At 41.8% G+C, this 24580-nt stretch overlaps 1 long non-coding RNA gene across 1 annotated transcript; it reads right to left on the bottom strand.

Moving 5' to 3' along the window:
• Nucleotides 1–9539: 9539 nt before the first annotated feature.
• Nucleotides 9540–10529, bottom strand: LOC143481341 (uncharacterized). The gene is made up of 3 exons (XR_013122014.1): nucleotides 10459–10529; nucleotides 9899–9935; nucleotides 9540–9653 (listed from the first exon to the last, which is right to left on the bottom strand). It is a non-coding gene; the product is annotated as an uncharacterized LOC143481341 (long non-coding RNA).
• Nucleotides 10530–24580: the final 14051 nt, after the last annotated feature.

The raw sequence follows: 24580 nt of genomic DNA, 5'->3' as shown, positions 1-24580 counted from the left end.
ATGTCATTTTAGCAAAAACCTTGCATTTAATTTCAGTGCAACACCACCACCCCTTTTATTATTTCTATTTTGACTAAACATTCGATATCCGTCTAAGCCATCCAGTAATTCATTTCCCTCAGTTAACCAAGTTTCTGATATTGCTACCACACTAAATTTCTCGTTGAATGTTTGCAAATATGTTTTTATTTTAGAAAAATTACTTTGCATACTCCTACTATTAAAATGAACTAATGAAAACCCTCCCAGCCCCACACTGAAATTATCTTCAGAATAATATTCACAATGGTGTTTAGTATTATAACTGAAATTTGTCTCTGGATCTATATCAGCTTCTATATCATAAGACTTGTAATCCTTAAAATCAAAACACTTAAAGTGTCCACTTTCACCCATTGTTGTATGTGTCATCTATATTTCGCCAGCTCAGAAACATTTTTGATTACTAATACTTTAGCTCAGGGGACCCATTAAGTTTTATCAATATTTTACAATTCCTAGTCTATGTAGCTTGTATTTTGTTCTCCTTCTTCAGAATCCTCGCTTGGTAAGCAATCTCTGCATTCTTCTTTTTAAGGTGTTCATTTTTTTTCATTCACAAAGAAAACCCTTAAGTTTTTTTCCAACTTTTAGCAATTCAGTTTTATATTTTGTACTCACAAATCGAATGATGATCCTTGGTATTATGTTCGGTTTGTCTGAACTTGCATTTCGCCTTTGCGGTGTGACAAGCAGCAATAGTTTTACTATCCAGCAAAATGTCTTTACTTCTAAAAAACTTGATAACTTGCTGCTCAAGTGAGAGTAGATCATCTGGATGGGCATCTTCCCCTTTATCTTCTGCCATTGCCCTTGCATATGTGCGGTATTTAGTCTTAAGTCCAGATATCACCACATCCTCCTTTTTTGTGTATTGTTCCAAGTCCTCCACTCTTTTTTTTCCAACTCTTCTATCTTTTCATCCTTTTCTTTGATAATGACTTTCAGTTGTTGAATTTCTCCAATCAAATGCATCAAACTTGTCTGTTGCTTCACGACCTTGCTGAGATCTTCTGACATGAAATTCAAAGATGCCTTAACTTCTTCCATGTCTTTAGTCCAACTTGGAGCCATTTTAACTGCCTGGTAGTTACTGAGAGTCCTAGTAATCCATAAGGCCTTTATCAGTTGTTCAGGCACATATAATCAAAACTGCTTAAAGGGTGAGAATTAGCAGAAATGATCTTGCAGATCTAATCATTAACTGAATATCTGTAAGGAATGCCACCTGATCTTCCCTAACCAGCCTCACCTGCCCCTCATTACCACGCCCCCTTTCAGTCACACATATACACCTTCCCCAGCACGTCTCAGTCGCGAAGTATTGCCGACTCATGCCGCGTACCAAGCCTTTCTATTACCTGTCTGCTCTCCTGTGTTCTGACCCTCGATTACATCCCCGACCTTGTCTCCTGCCTAGTCCCTCTGTACCTCCTGACTTCTGCTCCCTCGGTATGACCCTGGACTGTCCTGACCACGCCAAGAAAATGCTGTTACTTATCCTAGTACTCGTGATTCCCCTGCCTGTTTCTGTGCCAGCGTCTCATTTCAATAAAAGCGGTGTTCTTCCGCATTTGGATCCCTCTCTGTCTGGTCAATTCGTAACAATATCAAACAACAAAACTTACTACCAAAACATACACTACCAAGTTTGGGGTCACCTAGACAATTTTGTGTTTTCCCTGAAATCTCATACTTTTATTTATCAAATGAGTTGCAAAATTAATTTCTCAACTTATGCTCTGAAGCTAACCTGCTCGCTGGCAGGTTAACTTGGACCTGAACCAGAGTTACAAACACGTCATCATGACGTGTCCTTTCCTCGAGGATCATGTGAATATTGAAGCTCAGTTTATTCGCCGAGCTCTTCGTCGGGAACGCCTTATAAAACCCCGAATAGAGGCCTACTATCATTTTCGGATTATTTTTTAATGAACGTTATCGTTTTTCAGCACAATCCATTACTTACATTAATAACATTATTAAGCGTCAAATTTCAAATATTACACATCGCGGATCATCCCTAAATTCTCTCCAGATTGTTATACATCGCTCTTCGTTTTTTGCTAGTGGAAGTTTTCTTTATAGTGTAGGAGATGCGGAATCTGTCAGCAAAGCTACTGTATGTCGGTCTGTAAAGTATGTCTGGCATTAAAACAACTAGTGCCCAGTTTTGTGGTGTTTCCTGGGCATAAGCCAGCTATGAAAGAGGAATCAAAGAGGAATTCCACAGCATCGTTGGTTTGTCTTTAATTCACACGGACAATAAAGAAATTAAGCAAAGGAGAAGTAATATATAAGGAACTTCATTGCATTTACATAGATTTTAAGGATTCCCTAGAGTGATTGGCTGCATTGATGGAACCTACATACATGGGTGTGGTAGACAGACATGACACAAAGAACAAAGACAGGGACAGGCACTGTCACACGTACAAACACTAAAGCCTGGTTCACACTACACGACTTTTCAGTCGTCAGGTTTTTGTGCCGTCCGCACTACACGACTGGTCGTGCTGTAATCGCGAGTCTTTCAGTTGTTGTGGCGTTCACACTACATGACTAATCGGCGACGCGGGCTCACGAATTACACGACTGGGGAACGACTGGGGAATCGCCGACTCATCTGGCTGCCGTCCAAAAACACGAAAACGAAACTCTCCCAGAACCAGCAACACCACGTAGAAGAAAAAAACAATGTACATGTACTCCACATTTTCGTTATTGTTATTTTTTTACCGTTTATACACTCCATAGTCCCAAGTTGCCAGAATTATTTCATCTCTCCGTTGCAGTGAACATATAATCAATCGCACTATTTCTCCAGTGCTGTCACAATAACTTAAACACAGTGTTGTAGTAAAGTTGTAAGAAAGGTGAGGATTTTGTGTGTTTGCTGGGTTACTGTTTTGAAAGCATTCTTGAAAGTTTTTTACATTCTTCAGAGATATCTTCAGCGGTGCCGCGGTTCTCTCTCCGCGTTCCCATTGGCTGTAGCTAGACGCTGCTGCCGACTTTCAGTCGCCGACTGCTAGATATTAAACATGCTAGATATCTGCCAGTCGTCTGCGACCAGTCGGCGACCAGTCGGCGACGGCTCGGCGAGCGTCTTTCAGCAGTTCACACTACACGATTGAGCGAGCGACGAGTGATCGCCGATTAGCCTCCGACCACAGTTTTTGTCGGCGATCAGTCAGTGACTGAAAGACCAGCCTAAAATCGTGTAGTGTGAACCGGGCTTAACAGGAAAGGGCATAAGTAAACATGAGGTCAGCCAAATACATGGGAACACAGACAGGAACAGTGACGGGAATGAACACTAATTGTCCGGCATACAAGGCTGGAATGACTGCACCCGTTTGAGGCTGCACCCCCACAGGGTGTGTCACACAATAAGGAGGGGCCAGGAAACAAAACACAAGGAGGAACTAAGACTGATAGAACCACAAGGATGCATTAACAAAACGTAACTGACAGGTGGGGACACAAAACAGACATGACACAAATAACATTTGTGTTCCACCTACACATACCTGCGTGTCAGTCTTAGGTCCCTTCACTTGGACTGTTTCAACAGAAATAGGGTGAAAACATTTTTTGTTCTTTGAAGCACGTTTTGTTTTCAGTTTGTCTGATGTGTTTTCTTATAAAAAAAAAGAATTGTTTACATGCACTGTAAAAAATGTTTGTTAAATTTACGGTAATAAACTATAAAATAGCAACAGTAAAAGATCATAAAGTAGAAAACAGTATATCACTGTAACAGATGCAATAGTTTACTTTAAAAAAATAAACAGTATATAAAATTAATTTTTACAGTCATAATATGTAGAAAGCACACATTTTTAATGTTAATTTCAATATTTTAGGTAAAATATATTGGAAAATTCCGTAATGTAGTAAACAAGGAATTACCCTAAAAATAAAAAAAATATTCAGTCTAAATTACAGATTTTGCTGATGAGTAGCCTACATTTCAATTTACAGTGAAAACCATTCATCAATCAGCACAATCGTACGGGGTCCGTAAGGTGACATCATGTAAAAAATAAAATAACGCGTGGCTACGACTTACTAACGCGTGCGAAGATCATTAAGGCGTGGGAATGAGATACTAATGTCGCCTTTCACGCGCGGCAACAAAGTTAATTTTTTCACAGCAAAACAAGCAGATCCCAGGGTTGTTCGTGAACTGACTGCCAAGGAGGGGATGTACACTAACTGACTGCCCAATAAAGATAAACCTGGCTTTATATAAAGTAATACTTAATTATCTCGTTCGCACGCGTTAGTAAGTCATGGCCACGCGTTAGTAAGGCGTTCGCACGCTAGTAAGAGATTTTTTAATTCACTGCACATACAAGGCGCACTGCTGATTGTTGAGAAAATTGAAGGCTTTTCTGCTTAAAGTCTGTAAAATTGTGTAGCGTCGGTCCACTGGGGGCAGCGCTACTTCCCATGAGCCCCCGCGGCTCCGTTATTGATACGCGTTATGTGTAAGTGTTATGACATGCTGTTGTTGATTATGTATTTGATTATATGTTTTGTCATTTTCCGTAAAAAGAACAGTTCTAAATGATGAAATTTACGGTTGTCAAAAAAGATACCGTAGTGTTTTTTACATTGTCACCGTTTTTTTTACGGTAAAGTTCTGGCAACCACAGCTGCCAGTCTTTTACCGTAAATTTTACGGATCTTTTTTTACAGTGTGTTCTTTTACTGTTGTTTTTCCCCTTACTTTAGTGCTGACTTCACTTGGACTTTGTCCTGCTAAAGGTGACTGCTACTTTATGCTTTTTGTTTGTCAAAGTTTATGCTTTGGGGGGAGGGGCAATATTTACTTCTACAACCTCCATGTACTTTGTTCAGCCGCTACTATAATTAATAATCCTGTACAACCCACTATTATTTCTTTTTTGTAATTTTCTAAATCCCTCTTTAGTAATTCCACTGTTGCCATGTTCAGGGGCAACAAATGTAAACCGGCTCAAATCCACAGATGTTGATGTAAAGTGGTAGAGGGGTGTAGCCACACACTCACAGCACAGGATTTTTTGCTACCATTATGTTATGGCACACTTAGGAATATAACCATGCAAAAACTGATAAAATGGTAATGTCTAAGTATGATATTTACGTATTTAAGTATCTTCATGAACATGAGAAGTGATGATCAGATCTGTGTTGGTGTTGTAATAATTAACTATGTGTGTTTGTAATGAGACTCGTGACATTTTGACCTTACTCATTAATGGCAAGGTTGTTGTGTATGTAAAACTTTTACAGGCTCAGATTTTGTATTCCCTGTGTTACAGGGAGACGCCAGGTGGTTTTGAGTGTGTCTCCACAGAGCTGGCTGACTGAAGGAGTCTCAGTGACTCTAAGCTGTGAGGTCAGAGACTCCTCTACAGGATGGACATTCAGCTGGTACAGAGTTGTTCCCTACAGACATGATTTAACTCCAAGAGACATTAATGGCGTTCGGAGATTTGTTGTAAAGATCCTCTCAGACAGCAGCAGAGGAGCTGGAGGCTCCTACACTCTCAGTCCTGCTGCTCTTCATCACACAGGAGTTTATGTGTGCAGAGCAGAGAGAGGAGAACCAGGCAATCAGACACAGTACAGCAACCCACAGCCACTATGGATCACTGGTAAGGAAATAAAATGTGGGTTTCAGTATTTCTGCTTGAGTAAAAGGTCAGACAGAAAAATCGGCAGCCAATGAGAAATACAAAATTATTATTGTTATTATTATTTTTCTCATTATTATTTGAGCCCACATTTATAAACAAGATGTTGTATGGTGTATAAAGTTTTACATTTTACTGTACAAGGGGGAATAATTAGAGCAACTCAACAGATGCATTCATATCAGCTTAACTACATGTCATCAAAGTAGTTTTCTATAATTAACATATGTATAAGACTGGTGTCATGGTACGGAGGCCCCCTGCCCACCACCCATATCAGCAGCGACAGTATTCTATGTTTGTCCTGTCATTGTGACATCATGTTCATCCCTCAGGTGGGTGTGGCCCATTAGGGAATCAGTTACCTGAGGGTCGTTTTTCTGTCTATATATGTCTTGCCTATGTACCAGTTGCTTGCTGGTTATTGCATCCTTCATTTGGATAATGTCCCAGGTTTTACATTGCTGCACTTTATTGTAAGGTTGTGGCAAGGCACACAAGTGCAGGGGATCCTGATATAAGGATTTAATATAAGTGTACACAAAGACACTACAGAAAAACCTCTAACACATCAGAACCACACACTACTGAAAGTAATAACACAACATCTAACAAAACAAACTAACACAATAAGTAACAAAGACATGAACATTTAGCACAAGATAGCAGCTGAAACACAAACCTGCATTAACACACGAATGCACACAATGTACTTACAATGACCAACCACAGCTGGCAGAACACAAACCAATAACCCAACGAGACACATAATGAGGGGGCGGAATACAAGGGTGGGATGTGAAACCAGACACAATAAGGAATTTCAAAATAAAAGTACACAAGGAGGAAAAGCAAGAAATAAATCAAAACAAGAGGGGTTGCCATGGGGACTGTGACATTTATTCATTAAAACCTGCATTTTCCCTGAGGCTGATGTGATCGCTTCCTCCTTTGTTGCACTCCTCACCCATCACAACTTGTTTTCTTTCCTTGTTGAATATGGACACAACACTTGAGATATGATGAGACAATTATAGTGTCACACCTTAATTGTATTTTCTGTTTGATAGGTGAGTCTCCTCCAGTCTCTCTGTTTAGCAGATCCAACAGAACTCAACACTTTGAGGATAAATTTCTCACACTGAGCTGCAAGGGACAAGGTGACTCTGCTGGATGGAAAGTGGTACGATACACAGAGAGTGGGAATGTGTCAGATTGTCTCTCATACTGGATATCATTTGAAGGATTTACATGCTCCATCAGTGTACTCTACACATCCCACACTGGAGTGTACTGGTGTCAGTCTGAATCTGGAGGGAGCAGTAATCCTGTCAACATCACAGTATACAGTGAGTCTCCATGTAGTACAATGAAATGGTAAAATACAAGGTTGGTATTGTTTGACTAAATTGTCTCAGCATTTTACATTTGTTGCTACAGAGAGACTCCAGGCAGTCCTGAGTGTGTCTCCACAGAGCTGGCTGACTGAAGGAGACTCAGTGACTCTAAGCTGTGAGGTCAGAGACTCCTCTACAGGATGGACATTCAGCTGGTACAGGGTTGTTCCCTACAGAGAAGATATTTAACTCCAATAAGAGACATTATTGACACTGTGAGGTATACCCAGAGGAAAATTTTATTGCTTAAATGTTGATCTTTGATGTCTCAGGACACTTATTTGAGATTCTCATTTATGTTTCATTAAGATATCAACTTTGTCACAGATGTTTCTCCTAAAAGTTCTTAGGAGAAATAGAATTAGACAAAATTGAGACTTGAGAAATCTCTGAGGTTAAAGGAGTCAAAACTGAGAATTCCAAATGATATCTCTTTCTTGTATTGAATTAATCTCCTTCAAGGCTCCATTTTTACTATAGAATGAAAAGGAAATGACTCAGTTACATTTTGTTTCCCCAAATAAACAAATTCATTTTAATTGCCAAAGCAGTCGCTCTTGGCAAGCAGGGTCGGTGGACACGGTGGGAAGGTGTTGAAAAAAGGAAGATGAGCTGGAGGGATATATGGGCCATGGATGGAAAAAGCTTGAGTTTTATCATCAGAGCCACTTACGATGTCCTTCCATCCCCAACTAATCTACATCAGTGGTTTGGCAAAGACCCTATGTGTGTCTTGTGTGCCAAGCCAGCCTCCCTCCGACACATACTCACAGGTTGTAAAACCAGCCTCACCCAGGGTCGGTACACTTGGCGACACAACCAAGTTTTGAAGATCCTTGCTTCCACACTGGAGGGAAAACGATCCAGCATTAACTCCCAACCGCTGCCAACACAAAAAACCTCATGGAAAACTGCCTTTGTCCGTGAAGGGGCCACAGACAAAGGCACAGATGTCAGGAATAACTCTAAACCATCAGAGAGGAGCCAGCTGTGCCCAGCACGTGACTGGAAGATGCTGGCAGATGTTGGCAAGCAGCTGGTTTTCCCTTCAGAGATCGCCACGACCACACTGAGGCCTGACTTGGTGCTATGGTCACCTTCGCTAAGGAAGGTATACATGGTTGAGCTCACGGTACCCTGGGAGGACGTCATGGAGGAGGCATATGAGCGGAAACACCTGCGGTATTCTGAGTTGGCCGCAGAAGCTCGAAGGCAAGGCTGGAATTCCGAAGTCCGGCCAGTGGAGGTAGGGTGCAGAGGCTTTGTGGGAAAATCTACCACAAAGCTTCTGAGGGATATGGGAATTGAAGGCCAGAGCCTGCGCATAGCCATTAAAACTGCTTCAGAGGCAGCTGAAAGGAGTAGCCAGTGGCTTTGGCTGAAGAGGAACGACCCCAGGTGGGCCCCCAAGTAAAGTCGAAAATGGATGCGGTCAAACAGCTTAAGTCTGACACAGGGAAGTGGTTGACTTTGCCATACATAGTCCCCTGAGATGTCTAATAATAAAGCAGTTGGGCTTGGGACGCAAGCTCAGGACTGATCACCCTGTAGCTGGCCGCCACTGGAGAGGGTGTATAGTGTTAAAGGCCGAAACACCCCATGACCCAGCGGTACACTACTGATGATGCGTACCCAATTCATACCAAGATGCATAACCACTTCATTCTCCACAAGTCCAACATACACCATTTTCCAAGTGTAAATTAGCGTATGTGTGTGCACAAATAACATCTCATTCTGTGTTTATTGGAATCTAATTAAGACACAACATTTTACATACATACATTTTATTCTTGCATGCATCTTGCAACTTCTTTTTTCTTGAACAGAAATGTTGCATATGTACAAAAAGAAAAAAAAAGAAATTGCAGGAGTAATAACTGAGGTGTTGGTGCAATGTCAGAAACTGAAGTACAATTTATGTACAACTGAATTAGATGCTAAATAGATTCGAACAAAATACAAACAAAAAACAGTAGCATAATATGATACATCATACACGACAAAGGTAAGACAATATTCCCTGCAAAACACTGTCTTTTGAGCCTTATTAATTTAACTTAAAAATTTAACTTAAAAAATTAAAATAAACTTATGTTAACAAACAATGCTAAATATTAACAATACCAAAGCGTAAAACAAAAGAACTCACACTACAAATATGAATTGTCAAGTCAAATCTGGCCAATAGACTGTATGTAATGTAATATAATATATTATATAATATGTACGTAATAACTTGTATCCTACAATTTTTCCCCTTTTCTTCAACTGAAAGATTGCTATGCTCGTTTCAAGCATTACTTCTAATAAGTAATATAAACAATTTTCATTAAAAAGATAACACTTGTGTGTTAGAACTGTGTATTAACCACGAACTGTGTATCTAAAACTAAAATATTATTAAAAAATACCTTGTTCATGAAGTTGTACATCAGTGTTCTGCGCAAAGAACCTTAGTTTCTTTGGTGGACAGCGGGTTCTCTTGAGCATTTCCCGTGCACCTCACCTACCAGGACTTGCCATTCTGTGAAAAAGATAAAATTGTAAGATTGTCTAAACTCAGGAAATCCAATTTAGCAGAAAATATTTTATTTTAATAAAATAATTGTTTGTACATGTGGAGTCTAGGCTAACATACATACATTAAATATATATATATATATATATATATATATATATATATATATATATATATATATATATATATATATATATATACACGTGCACACACAAACACACAGTATACAGAGCAAGACCAACAACACTTACGTGTCTGAGCAAACTGGAACCCCAGTGATTTTCCAATCTAAACAACCCAAAAATAAATATTTCTGTAACACACTAAAGTAGGAATACTAGTGTATATGTTAATAAAGCAGGCATTTGACGATCATTCTTTTTGTCTGGATTATAATGGCTGCAAAAACATGTTTGCAAGTAAACTAAACTATATTAGCATAAATATAGGATGATGCTTACTAAAATTAATCTGGAGAAGAGCTGTATTTTCAGACATATATGCTAAAAATGATTTAAGAAAAAAACGTAATGTTTTATGACAAGATGCAATTGGCATGTATTTGTCAAACTACAAACTCTGAACAAAATGTAGAAAATGTCTTGGTTATATTGCTAGCATACCAACATCGTTAGCCAGATATCCAGCGGACCGTTACGAAGCTATACCACTAGACTAACAAGTTGTTAGTAATGACACCTGAAATATAACTTAAAACATAGCCTTGTCTTTCGACAAAAATATCACATTTTAAACCAAGTAATGTTAAATAACGTTACTCGTATAACATTCAATGTTTGGGTCTATTTACCGTGTGACTTCCCGTCGGATTCCTCAGCAGTTCTTCGTGACTTCACTGAAGGAGGGACTTGCACTTGAACGGACCAATCACAGTCCATCTCCCGTACTATTGACTAATTAGGATCGCACACCGCTTTCAGCAGTTCTTTAATTGGATGATGTGGGATGACAACGAAAGGTGCGTTCACAGATCTCTCCTTCAGAACTGGGGCAATGGCGCAGCGTCTTCTGAAGAAACAGCTGATCCACGGTCAGTTGTTTCAATCTCTTTCATTATTTCCCAGTACAAGTTGATCGCAAACCTGGCGCATGCGCGATGCTAGGATGGTTGTTACGGTTACGTGGAAGTTCAGTGCTACTTCTCTCACATAATTTGGCCCGCCTTCTGGCTTCGTGCCTGAATTTGTAGTATGCACTGATAAAATGACAAATGTTCAATGAACTTTGCGTTGGGCAAAAAAAATCTAACTGGGTGTTATAAATATAATTTATCTTATATTGTAGAAGGAATCTAACTCAGGAGCCCAAAACAACAATAGCATTATTGGTATTTATGGTATATGATAATTATACAGGCAAGTATCTGGTAATTATATAGGCAAGTTGAATCTGACACTTGACCAAATGCAGAGTTTGTCCAGTAAATCTTGTCATGTATTTGTATCGTTAGGGTTTTTTATTAGTGCTTGCTGTTTTACCATCCAAACGTTCTATGCATAATTGTTTTTCCAGTGAACTAGTCCTTTTGATCCAGTGTGTGATTTATTAAATTAAGGATACTGCAAAATTGCTAGTTTATTCTAATAAAATGTGAATTCCTGTATTTGTCCATACTGAGACTCATTTAATGCAATTGTTTGGTAAATCTGAGCACAATGTGAGACTTTACAGTGATGTGTGAATAAATTCAGAAGGAGACATATGTATAATACTTAATTTCTGTAGTCTTTACTGAGATCTCTACTAAAATTAAGAAGAGACTTACTGGAGTCTTTACTAAGATTTATACTAAAACTTAAGAAGAGACATGTGAGATTACTGGAGTCTTTACTGAGATTTATACTAAAACTTAAGAAGAGACACATGTGCGATTACTGGAGTCTTTACTGAGATCTCTACTAAAACTCAAGATGAGACACACAGAAGATTACCAAGATCTTTATCTCAAGAGACACATTTGAGCAGCAGGAGACTTAAGGAAAAATCTCATTTGTCTTTCCATATAATCTCAGTGTTGTCTAGGAGAAACTGCAGAGATATTAAGGAGATCTCCTTTTTGATTTTTCTTTCCTCTGGGATAGTGTAGAGGTCCTCCCAAACAGCAGCAGAGGAACTGGAGGCTCCTACACTCTCAGTCCTGCTGCTCTTCATCACACAGGAGTTTATGTGTGCAGAGCAGAGAGAGGAGAACCAGCCAATCAGACACAGTTCAGCAACCTACAGCCTCTATGGATTACTGGTGAGGAATTACAACCGTAATATGTGTTGGTGTCTGAAATAATAATGGAAGATAATCTGTCAGATAATCTAGCAGTAAGTGCAGATATTTAGGGGAGGTGAATACTAAGTACTGTTGATTTTTTTACATGAACCTCTCTGAATGGGTGGTGTTAATTTCATTCACTCTGAGGCCTAAGTGGGCAATAGAATCATCATGGTGATCAGGGGTTATGAACCCTGGTGGTCTGTGCACCTGGGTTTTACACTCTAGTACAGGGGTACTCAACTGGCGGACCGCGGTCTGGATCTGGACCTGAACGCAGTCCTGTCCGGACCCAATCTCATTCCTGATTAACTGGATATGGACCAACAAAAAAAAAACCGGAGCATTTATTTCAGGGCTATTGAAAAACACTCCGTCACGAGTGTTACGTTTGCCACCCCCGCTCAATAACTTACGTTCGCCACCCCCGCCGCACCGTACCTCAGGTCATAGGTATCTGCCGAAATTGGACCGCGGACAAATTTAGTTGAGTACCCCTGCTCTAATAGGAAACTCTCATAGAAGGAACCAAACACTGATGCGATGAAGCAAGAGAAAAGAGAAAGACACCTGAGGGGAAATAGAACTGGGGCAAATAACAGCACCTGGACTAGAACCAGGAACAGAGGCAGCAGGAGAGCACAACTTAACCCACTGAACCATTAGTGTAACGTTGCAGAGCTAAGAGGACACAAATGCTGAAGACAGCCGGGTTTATCAGCTGGGGTACCAACTTGACTACCATCAGTAGCCTCCTCTAGCCGAGTTGTACCGACCCGGAGGGTAGGAGTTCTGCAAGGCATAATTAATTCAAATAGACATAACATAACAGTAAACCAAAACACAGACAGAACTCAGATACCAAAAGACAAAGACTACAATAAATACAAGAGCTAGAAACACAGGAGAGACAAGAAGCATGAAGACAAAGGAACAACTTACAAACCAAACATAACTTCAGACTAGGAATATTAACATGGGAACCACAACCACAAGGATTACAAATACAAGGAATCTAACACAATTGACTTACAACCATGGACTGAAACACAGGGAGTATAAGTATCAAACAAATTAAGACATAAACCAGAAACACCAGAGAACAAAGCAAGGGAGGAGGGACAGACAAGATAAGGTATGGAACAATGGAAGACAGGGACTGGACTGACAGCGTAACTGATCTAGACAAGGTTCAGGCCCGTAGCTAGCATTATGATGGGGGGGGATCTTTTTCCCCCAAAAGTGGACTTCATTTGGCTCTCTACTCCAATGCCCCCTAAATACACGAGTGCACTTCAAACCTTTTAATTTAGACTTATTTTATTCATTATAAAAGGTTGCCAACTTTTCAAAATCACTAGGAGTGAGATTTGATTGGGGAGGGGGGATTATGTCTTATATGTTTCTTCTATGCTGCGCCTAAAGCTGGGCGTACACTGTACGATATTTTAAATCGTGTACTCAGCTCCAGCTCAAACTGTACGACTAAATCGCAGGGAGAGTCGGCTCGTGGAGCTGCTTCAACAGTGCGATACTCTCACGAGGAGCGATTTGAATTTCAAACATGTTTGATATTCTTGCGATGCTACGATTTCTGATCGGGAGTTGGTCATGAGGTGTGAATCACTCCTCATTTACCTGTGTAAACTATACGATGCACGACATGCGATTGAGCCGAAACTCGGCCCGATCGAAAAAATAGTCGCACGAGTGAAAAATCGGCTGAAAATGGGGCCAAAAATCGCACAGTGTACTCCCAGCTTTAAGCGATCGATCGCTGGTGGTGGGGGGGGGGGGGGGGGGGGGGTCGAACGAACCCTTCGATCCCCCCTGGCTACGGGCCTGAGGTTAAACAGAAGGCATGGATAGGACTGACAACAGGATAGGATCCATACATGACAATTAGGGAGTAATAAAACCAGTGGGGAGATCACTGAAGGCTGGGAGGTGAACCAGGAACCCCTGATACCAGTTACCAGTGTGAGTGGGGAAATGTAATGTACTCCAAACCCTCACAAAGAATGTGGCTGAATGAGAAATGTCGAGTGCTTTGTTATCTACTCTTTGAAGATCCTGTGATTGGTTAAGGTAGGATTTGAGATTAAATACTTTTGCCTATGATTCTGGTCAATTCCAGGCTTTTTATCCTAACCTTGTTGCTTGTTAGTTGTTGTTGGCTATAATTACTCACTACAGGTGTAGTTTCACCCTGGTCCAATGTGTGAATTAGGGGGCGGATATAGCACTTACTAAAACAGATAAATTAGGACAACTCCGCTACAGACGCATGTGTCCGTAGCAGTATGCAGTAGCTTCTGACCTCCATCAGTGATTCTACACTTTAATCTGCTTTAATCTACTTTCCTCCAAAGACACTGAATCTCTAACCCAGCTAAGTGTCAACTTATTCTGCCATTCTCTTTCCCTACTAGTATCCATAAAGCTTGTTCTATTCCATAAGGTGTCTGGCAATTCCTGTGTATGTATCCCACAGGGCTCATAGATACCATCATAGTCATCGCAACACCAATAACCTAATTTACCCACAACGGTCATCACACACACTAATCAAAGTGACAGGAGGACTCTGGAATTACCAATCTGTTGTCCAGAAGGCTGACTTCATCTCAACTCTTGCATCCCTCTACTCATTACACTTCCTGGCTCGGACAGAAACCTGGATCACTGGTGAACTCTGCAACTACGACTACTCTGTCCTCTGCCTTCTCATTCCCTACAGTGCCTTTGAAGTGGTGGTGGCACAGGTCTACTGTTATCTCCAGAGTGGCGTGTCACCCAACTATCCTTCCCAGCTCTTTGAATTTCTTTCTTTGAGTTCCATGCTATCACTGTATCCTACCCCACTAATTTTCATATCATTGTGATTTATCTCTTCCAGGTTCTGTTGAAAAATGTATTGATGAACTTGATACGCTCCTCAGTTAGTTCACTATTGAAACAATCCCGCTCCTTCTCCTTGGTGACTTCAATCTTCCTTCCGAAAAACTTCATTCATCTTGCATCCTTCCATTGCTGTCGTCATTTGACCTCGCCATCAACCTGTCCGCTCTGACTCATAGAGCAGGCAACATTCTGGACCTGGTCTTTACACGAACCACTAGAACATCAGTCACCCCACTTCACCTCTCAGACCATCACCTTCTATCCTTTTATTTCTCCCTCCCTGCCATTTCCACTCACACCTCCTCCATATATTCTTCTTACTTTCACCCAAATTTACACTCCATCGATCTCTCAACCCATGCTGCCACTATTTTGTCCTCCCTTCCTCACCAGAACTGTCAGTCTTCTCTCTCCCTGGACACAATTACTCATACTTTCCTCTCTATGCTCTCTTCATCCATCAATATTCTGTGTCCTCCCTCCCCCAGGCTTAAGAGATCTGTCTCCTCCACCCCCTGGCTAACTGAAGTGCTACGCAGCCACAGGAGAGATCTAAGAACTGCGGAGAGGTGATGGAAGAGAAGTCGCCTAGATTCAGACCTCGGGTCATATCAATCTCTCATTTCAAGTTCTCATTGGAAGTCACATCAGCAAAGAACTACTACAGAAAGAAATTTGAATCATCTGCATCCAACCTGCGGAACTTAATCTGTATATTTTCTTCTCTCCTTAACCCTCCCTCACCCCCTCAAGACGGCAAGGGTGGTACCAATCTTGAAAAAGGCAACACTTGACAACTCTGACATAAACAACTACAGACCGGTATCACTTCTTACTTTTCTATCAAAAACTGGAACGAGCAGTCTATGACCAATTATCTCTCTGCCTCACCCAGAACCAACTCCATGATCCTAATCAGTTTGGCTTCAAACGTGCACACACAACAGAAACGGCCCGAGCAGTGACTGAGAAGCTCCATGCTGGATCTTTCTGCAGCCTTTGATACGGTCAACCACAACATCCTCCTCTCTGTTCTTTCTAGCCTTGGTGTGACTGTCTCTGCTTGGAAATGGTTCCAGTCATACCTAGAAGACCGTTCCTATCAGGTAACATGGAGAGGATCCACATCCAATCCATGTAAACTCTCCACTGGAGTCCCCCAAGGCTCAACCCTAGCCCCTCTTCTGTTCTCTTTATATACTCTTCCCTTGGTGACATTATTTTGTCCCATGATTTCTCTTGTCATTGCTATGCAGATGACACCCAGCTAATTCTTTCCTTCCCACATTCTGACACCCAGACTGGCAGGTGATGAGTGGCTCTCGGGCGCATGGGGTGCTGGGGCCTTGTTGCTGGCCCATGATTGTGGGGAGGCCATCCTGGGGGGCGGCTCTGTTTCCTCTGGATCCCCTGGGCCTGCACTCCATGGTTGGGAGGGTGCTGTCTGGGGTCTTCCTCTTCCAGCTGCGGGGGTCACTGGGAAGTGCAGCCCTGGGACTCCACTGCTCCTGGTGGGGCCACGGGGGGGGGGGGGGGGGGGGTCCCTGGACTTTCTCTGGCCTCTGGGGGGATGTTGACACAGCTTTCTATCCTCGCTATTAATTGCATTCCGTGAATTTATCATCTGTTGCACTTACATAAACATACACACATCACAGTCATATGTGTAGTTTTTCTCAAGTGCTGCATGTCTTAGGTACACTTTCTGCTCTTCTTTCAGGAGCAGCAGTTGGAGAACCATTGCAGTGGTATATTGTGCTGTTCTGTCTTCTTCTGTCTTTTCCCTTTTTACTTTCTCTCTCCCTCTTTTCTCTCCTCTCCTGTATGGTCTACCCAACCCCAATTATTTTCATCACTATTACACTGAATTACACTAAATTGTTGTAATTTGATCCTTACATAAATACAAAGTTGTCCTCCAAAGATAGAGGGGTGGAGGTGGGACAAAAAAACCCCTCTACAACTAATTCAGAATGCTGCAGCACAACTGGTCTTCAATCTCTCCAATTTCTCACATGCGATTCCTCTGCTATGCTCTCTTCACTGGCTGCCAGTAGCGGCAGATATAAAACCTTGATACTTGCTTACAAAGCCAAAAATGGACTAGCCTTTACATGATGTCCATGGTCAAAAGCCGATCCGTACAGTGAGCACTCAGAATCTCAAGCTTGGCTCGACTTGAAACTCCACGCTTAAAGTCTCACAAAGCTCCAGACTATTCTTTGTCCTGACTCCAAGATGGTGGGACAATCTTCCATTAGCAGCTTGGACTGCAGATTCTATTGCTGTCTTCAAGCGTAGACTGTTGAGTTCTTAAAAGAGCACTAACTCAGCAGATAGTACTTGTTGTTCTTATATTGTATGTCTGTCTATGGTTATTTGTGCTTCTTGGTAAAAGTTTAACTACTGTTTAAATGGGCTTGTTTTAATCAAAACACTAGGTAGTTTAGTAGTATCTTGAACTCTGGCATATCTGTACTATTATCTAGGATGAATTCTGTGATCAGATGCAAAGCACTTTGTAAGTCGCCCTGGATAGGAATGTCTGCTAAATGCCGTAAACGTACTTAAGCAGTAGGCAATAGATTCAATGCAGTAAGTTCTGCTCAACCATTAAAGCAGTGTGTTCTTTCAGTAGGTGACTGGGCAGGTTTCTTAACCTCAGACATACTACATCCGCCATTTTACCTACGTCATATGATATGGCATATGACGTCATACTACCACAGTTGAAGGCCGCTATTCATTAAAAGCACCATTTGATATTTTTCGATATTGATTTATATTTTCGCGACATTTATCTCATTTGGTCATGGATTTAAAATCAGCATCAAGACATTGTTGAGGACTAATAGATTTACAATAAGCAATAACCTCAATTTAGCTTTACTAATACCAAAGCAAGATGTATTTATATTTGCAAGCATAATTATGGTTACAGCATAATTATGTCAGCATGGCAATTAGGCAGCAAAGATTTAAAATAAACTAAAAGAATGAACATAAAAGAATTTGACCTACAAACCAAATAAAGTTGGTCTTTAAAGCAAAAAGCACAGAAAGCAAAAGTGTTTAAAGTTGACGTGTTTCAGATATTGTAACGCTGTGCGCATCGCGGAGCGATAGTGCGGACACAAATGCCTAGAAGAGCGAGATTTAATAAAGGCTATTCCTAAATCTGAGTCGTTCAAAAAGGCATTGGTCAAATCCGAAAGGGAGTCCGAACAAGAAACATACCCAACACAAATAGACATAACGACAAAACAAGCAAGCACAAATCATAACAAGTGCTCGTTGATCCTGCCTTGTTGTCTGTTCCTGTTTTCATCCCCATCTGCCACGCCCGTGTCGTCAGTGTCTTCACCTGTGTCTAGTTTAGTTCTGTGTATTTATATCCCTGTGTTTCTCTAGCCTGTTGTCAGTGTCTTCAGCTGTGTCTAGTTTAGTTCCGTGTATTTATATCCCTGTGTTTCTCTAGCCTGTTGTCAGTTGTTTTGTTCTATTGCTCATTCATGCCCTTGTGGATTTCGCTGTCTCTGTTTTGTCATCGTTGTGAGTACGTTCAGTCTAGTATTTGTTCCTGCCTGTTCAGTGTTTCCCTGCCTCGTTTTGTTCTTGTGTCAGTATGCCCATTTCTCTGTCGTGGTATGATTGCCCTCCCGATATGACCCATGCCTGTCCTTACGACCACGATTATGGAATTCTCCTTATTAAATCTTGCTCTTCTCAGCATTTGTGTCCGCCTCCTCACTCCGCAGCTCTAGCTGTGTTACACGAACCTGGCCTCAAGAATTTCTAGGATCATTTCAATTCTTGCCCTAGTTTTGCTGTGGACCTAATTGTAGCGGGACTATGATGCAGATGCAGGATCTGAATAGGGAGTCATGATGTATAGGGCAAGCAGGGATAACCTCTGTCTCCATGAAGGAGGCCATCATAATGCCCTCTAATTGCACTAGGGTTTGCAATGAATTAACTAATACACTGCATGTGAACAACTAGCAAAACTACATAGGGCTACGCCCCCTTCTCTAGCTGTCACTTCGGGTTCCTGCTCCTCGTGTCAGTGTTGTTCCCTGCATGTCTGTCTCCATGGTTTCCCCTCGTCTGCCACGCCCGTGTTGTCATTGTCTTCACCTGTGTCTAGTTTAGTTCCGTGTATTTATATCCCTGTGTCTCCGTAGCCCTTTGTCGGTTATTTTGTGGATTGGTGTTCTTTGTGGATCTGTGTTCTGTCTTCGCTGCCATCTGGTATTTGCATTCTCCATTGCTTTAGTCTGTTCTGTGTTACCCTGCCTCGTTTCATACTGTTCTGTATTAGTCATGCCTGTGTCTTGTTCTGGTTGCTCTCTTGATATGACCCATGCCTGCATGGTTGACCATGATTTTGGAATTCCCTTTAATAAATCTAGCTTTGCTCAGTGTTTGTGTCCGCCTCCTAGTTCCGCAGCGAGAACAACGTTACAACAAGGCTACACAATCAAAACATACATGACTGACAGGTGGAGGAGGGGCTAATCGACAGATATCATCACCATCATGGTTTTTATTTTTATTTTGTGGTTGTACAGGGTCTCCACAGGGTTTTCAAAAGTATTAAAAGTTTATAAATCAAAATTGGAAAATTAAGGCCTTTAAAAAGTATTTAAAATCCTTAATCGAGATTTTGTGGGTATTGAATTTTCGTTGATATTTTAGCTTTGCCTAAACAACAAAAGTATGCATAACTGTATTTATTTTCCTCCCCGCAACTATTAAAAAAATAACATGACGCGGTCACATGTAAAGCGTCTAGAGACAATTAAAATCGGAATTGGCACTATAGGATCATTATTGGCCCAACTGATCAAGTCAACGTCTTGAGAAGATGATGTACCGCTTTGTAACCGGAGTGAGTGATTGCTTCGGGGTAGCCGCGATGCAGGGAGTTTGGACACAGACAATGGTGTTGACGCTCCAAAGGTGCTCGTTTATTGTGAAATAAACACAAACACATGCAACTAGATGTAAGCACAGGTGGTCACACCTGCTTGGCATTGCTGCCTGACGCATCTCCGACGGTGCCATTGTGTGGGCTGAAGGGTCGTCAGCTGGGGGGGGGGGCACCCTTCACTGATGTTTCGCTCCATTATCCCCCAGAACATCTCTGGGTGGTTGAGCAGCGACAGGGACAGCTCCCTGTCGCTCCCTGCAGCCTGCTGAAGGATCCATATTCACCCAATCTCTGACCCTATTGTTATTGTGTAGAATGAGTTGCAGGGGACTGTGCATGGCAGAGACGTCCATCACCCTGAGTCAAGCACAAGTACTGACCGCATACCAGAACGTCTCCCTCAAGAGCCTTCTTTCCCCCATGTGCCATGCTTCCTTCTGAGCCGTAGCCAGAAGCTCCCTTCCTCCGCCTCCTCTGCAAGGTCGCAAATAGCTCACCTCCTGTTAGGGCCTGTGACACCCAGAGTTTTCAGTAGCCTCTGTGTGGATGTCCCGGTGAAGCCCCTGCATCCGACCTCCTCTGGGAAGATGAATGGTCTCCACCCAGCTTGTGAGCACATTGCTGCCAGCTCTATGTACTTGTCCTTCTTCCATTCGTACGTGGACTATATGTGCTCCTCCCATGGGACTGTCAGCTCTACCATGATGACGGCTTTGGCAGGTGCTGACCAGAGCACGATGTCTGGGCGCAAGGATTTTATAGTAATCTCTGCTGGGAATTTCAGCTGAGGTCGGCTGCCAACTGCCACTCACCTCCTAGCAACAGGAGCGACCGCTCTGTCCCCGTGCTGTGCCGTGACATTTATACATAACATGGCTACAGATGCTCCATTTATACATAAACGAACATAACATGAATGCAGCTACAGATGCTCCATTTCTACATAAACTTCACATAAGCACCGTCACAGCATTAATGAGATAATGTATACTGAACTAGACATAAAGAAAAACTCAGAGTTGATGCAAACTGAAGAGTCATTAGAACACATTGAGCCACATGTCATGAGCACTGTGTTTATTGTCATTTATTAATCACCAATTTAACCAAGTTGTCCTAGGTGATGAATAGCTGTTTCTTGTTGTGACCAAAGTTATATTTTAGAATGTCTAGTACTGGCTCAATTTATCCTTTGCACCTTGTTTGTTCATACTGTATCTGTTCTGTTGTTTGATTTAGTTTTAAAGATTTGTCAGGCCCGTGATACCTACCTGTCCTGTTATATCCGTGCCTGCCACATTGGACGAACTGAACTTCCTTACCCAGAATACCGCGGGGGCTCATGTGACCCCCCGGCATTCAGACTCACCATCTTACTGATGGAAATCACCTGTTCCACTCGCTATATATTCTGGGAACGAGTAGTAATTCATTGCTGAGTATTTGTTGTGACGCATGCGACTCTGCGTTACGTTTGCCCGTCTCTGTTTATTCTGGATCCTTGTATATTACGTCTTTAGTTTGGTGCTCCGGTGTTCCGATCCTATATATAATTTTTGTTCTGGATTGTTTCTCGACCCTGTTGTTGGTAAGCCTCTGTTTAAATAAATCCTGTCCAACATCTGCGAGTGTCTGCTATTCTGTCTGGTCGTGACAAGGTTAAATTACAATAAGTTATTTTGTAAGTTAAAGTTCTGTTGCTGATTACAACTTAAAGTAGTGATGAAGTCTAAAACATTTTTTAAAAGGATATTAAAAAGTATTAAAAAGGTATTGAATTTAATTTCAGTATTTAAATTATATTTGTAAACAACCGACTCACTACCTTCCGCCATTTTTTTCTCTGCTCTGAATGCCTCCGCTGCTCCTGTTGAATTATGGAATTGGACAGTGTGCCGCAATCGCATACTTCAAAATGGCACCCGGGTACTTTTCTCTTACTGTTTAAAGCCTACTGTGTATTCAGACACACTACCCTTCATCTCATACTGCTTTGGCCCACTGAATAGGAGGGAAGAACGGCATTTTGGAAGAAGCCCAGGTGTTTTGTGAAGATTATAGAAGGTGGAGCCACCTGAGGGGAATCATACTAATAAGTACTGACTATTTATTTGCTCCCTCTCTCCCTCTGGTGGCTGCTTGCTGACACTGCAAAACATCAGCAAGATGGGCAGTCATGGTCTGGTGGTTAGGGAAATGGTCTTGTGACAGGAGGGTTATGGGTTCAATTCCCAGGCCTGAGGCCATGATTGAGGTGCTCTTGAGCAAGGCACCTAACCCCATCTGCTTGCCGGGCTAGAGCTGCCCACCGCTCTGGGCACGTGTGCACCACAGCCCCCTAGTAATCACTAGCAGTGATGCCGATAACGCGTTACTTAGTAACGCGTTACTGTAGTCGGACTACTTTTTTCAGTAACGAGTAGTCTAACGCAACTACTATTTAAAAACTAGTAGTCAGATTAAAGTTACTTATCTAAAACATCGTGCGTTACTATTTCTGCATTTCGGGGGAACGTAGGTTATATTTATTCATTCTTATTTTTTGGCTACACGTTTCTTACGCGGTTACGTCATCTCTGCTCTGCAGCGCCAAAGTCAGATGGAAGGAGAGGTTCGCCTTTAGCAGCTGGAAATACAGGCATTATTTTGATTTTATTTCGGCTAAGGAAGACAACATTAAGGTCCGTTGTACACTCTGTCCTGGCGACAGAGTGCTGTCTACTTTCAAAAACACAACGTCAAACCTGAAAAAAAAAACAGGGGCTTGGCGGCGAACGTAAATTGTTACCGGGCGGGGTGTAAAATGGACTAAATTCAGTATTATATCGCGATCGATCGATCGCCGGTGGTTGGCGCCAGATCGAACTAGTAACTCATTGAATCATAGATGTGGATCAGAGGTAAATAAACTAGATTTTTTTTCGGCGTGAGATATCGGAAGTGTGGCGTGTAAGCGTGTGAAGACAGTCAAATGCGTGTGTCTCAATGCGTGAGAGTTGGCAACCCTGTAAGTGGGCGCAGTTGAACAGAAAGACTGTCTTATTTATTTATTTAAAAAACATGTAAGCCTATTTCAAGAAAAAGTTTACAAATGCCAGTGTCATTTTTGATGTTCCAGTTAAAATACATGTCAATAAAGTGAGTATTGGCAGAACTGGTAGTCATTTTCATGTTATAGGGGCGGGGGATCAGCCTCTGCTGAAAGTAACTAAAAGTAATCTAACTTAGTTACTTTTAAAAGCAAGTAGTCAGTAAATTAACTGAGTTACTTTTAAAAGAAGTAGTCAGTAGTCGGATTACTGTTTCAAAGTAACTATGGCAACACTGATCACTAGTGTGTGTGTGTGTTAACCAAAGGTGTCAGAAGTATTCACATTCATTACTCAGGTAGAAGTACAGATACTAGGATTTAAAAGTACTTCTGTTAAAGTGGAAGTATCAACTCAAGCTTTTTACTCAAGTACAGTGAGTCCAAGAAGTATTTGATCCCTTGCTGATTTTCTTCCCATAAGACATGGCCCATAAGACATGATCATTCTGTACTTTTAATGGTAGATGTATTTTTACATGGAGAGACAGAATATTAAAAAGAAAATCCAGAAAATAAATCTAAGGAATATATATTAATTGATTTGTATTTCATGGAGTGAAATAAGTATTTGATCCCTTAGTATTCATTAGAAGTTCTGGCTTTTACAGACCAGTTAGACACTCCCAATCAACTTGTTACCTGACCTGAAGCCACCTGTTCTCACTAATCACTTGTGTGAAAAACACCTGTCCACAGAATCAGACAGATCACACAGATTTCAAGTCTCCAACATGGGTAAAACCTAAGAGCTGTCACAGGACCTCAGAGTCAGAATTGTTGACCTTCACAAAGCTGGAATGGGCTACAAAAAGATTAGTAAGGTGTTGGATGTGAAAGTAACAACTATTGGTGCAATTATCAGAAAGTTTAAAGAGTATAACATGACAATCAACAGACCTCGGCCCGGTGCTCCAAAGAAGATTTCGCCTCGTGGGGTGGCAATGATGCTGAGAACGGTCAGAAATCGTGCAACCACTCGGCAGGAGTTAGCAAATGACCTGAAGGCAGCTGGGACCACAGTTTGCAATGAAACAATTGGCAACACTTTGCGCAACAATGGATTCACATCCTGCAGTGCCCGAAAGGTACCCCTGCTGAAGAGAACACATGTGGAGGCGCGCCTCAACTATGCCAATGATCATTTGAAAGATGAACCAAGTTATTGGGAGAAGGTTTTGTGGTCAGACGAGACCAAAATTGAACTTTTTGGCCTCAACTCCACCCGCCATGTGTGGAGGAAGAAAAATGCTGCCTATGACCCCAAGAACACTGTGCCCACCGTCAAGCATGGAGGTGGAAGCATAATGTTTTGGGGGTGTTTCTCTGCCAAGGGTACAGGGCTACTACACCGCATTACTGGGAAGATGGATGGAGCCATGTACCGCACAATCCTGAGGGACAACCTCCTCTCCTCTGCCAGGGATCTGAAAATGGGCCGTGGTTGGGTCTTTCAACATGATAACGACCCTAAACATACAGCAAAGGCAACAAAGGATTGGCTGAAGAAACATCACATTAAGGTCATGGAGTGGCCCAGCCAGTCGCCAGACCTCAATCCGATCGAAAATCTATGGAGGGAGCTGAAGGTCAGAGTTGCCAAGCGACAGCCCACCAACCTTCATGATTTAGAGAGGATCTGCAAAGAAGAGTGGGCCAAAATTCCCCCTGGTGTGTGTGCTAAACTTGTGGTTAACTACAACAAACGTCTCACCGCTGTGCTT

The sequence above is a fragment of the Brachyhypopomus gauderio genome, chromosome 18 (genome assembly GCF_052324685.1).
Source record: "Brachyhypopomus gauderio isolate BG-103 chromosome 18, BGAUD_0.2, whole genome shotgun sequence".
Classification (NCBI taxonomy): Eukaryota; Metazoa; Chordata; class Actinopteri; order Gymnotiformes; family Hypopomidae; genus Brachyhypopomus; species Brachyhypopomus gauderio.
The sequence above is the reverse complement of the archived record's forward strand: the minus strand, read 5'-3'. Positions and strand labels throughout refer to the sequence as shown.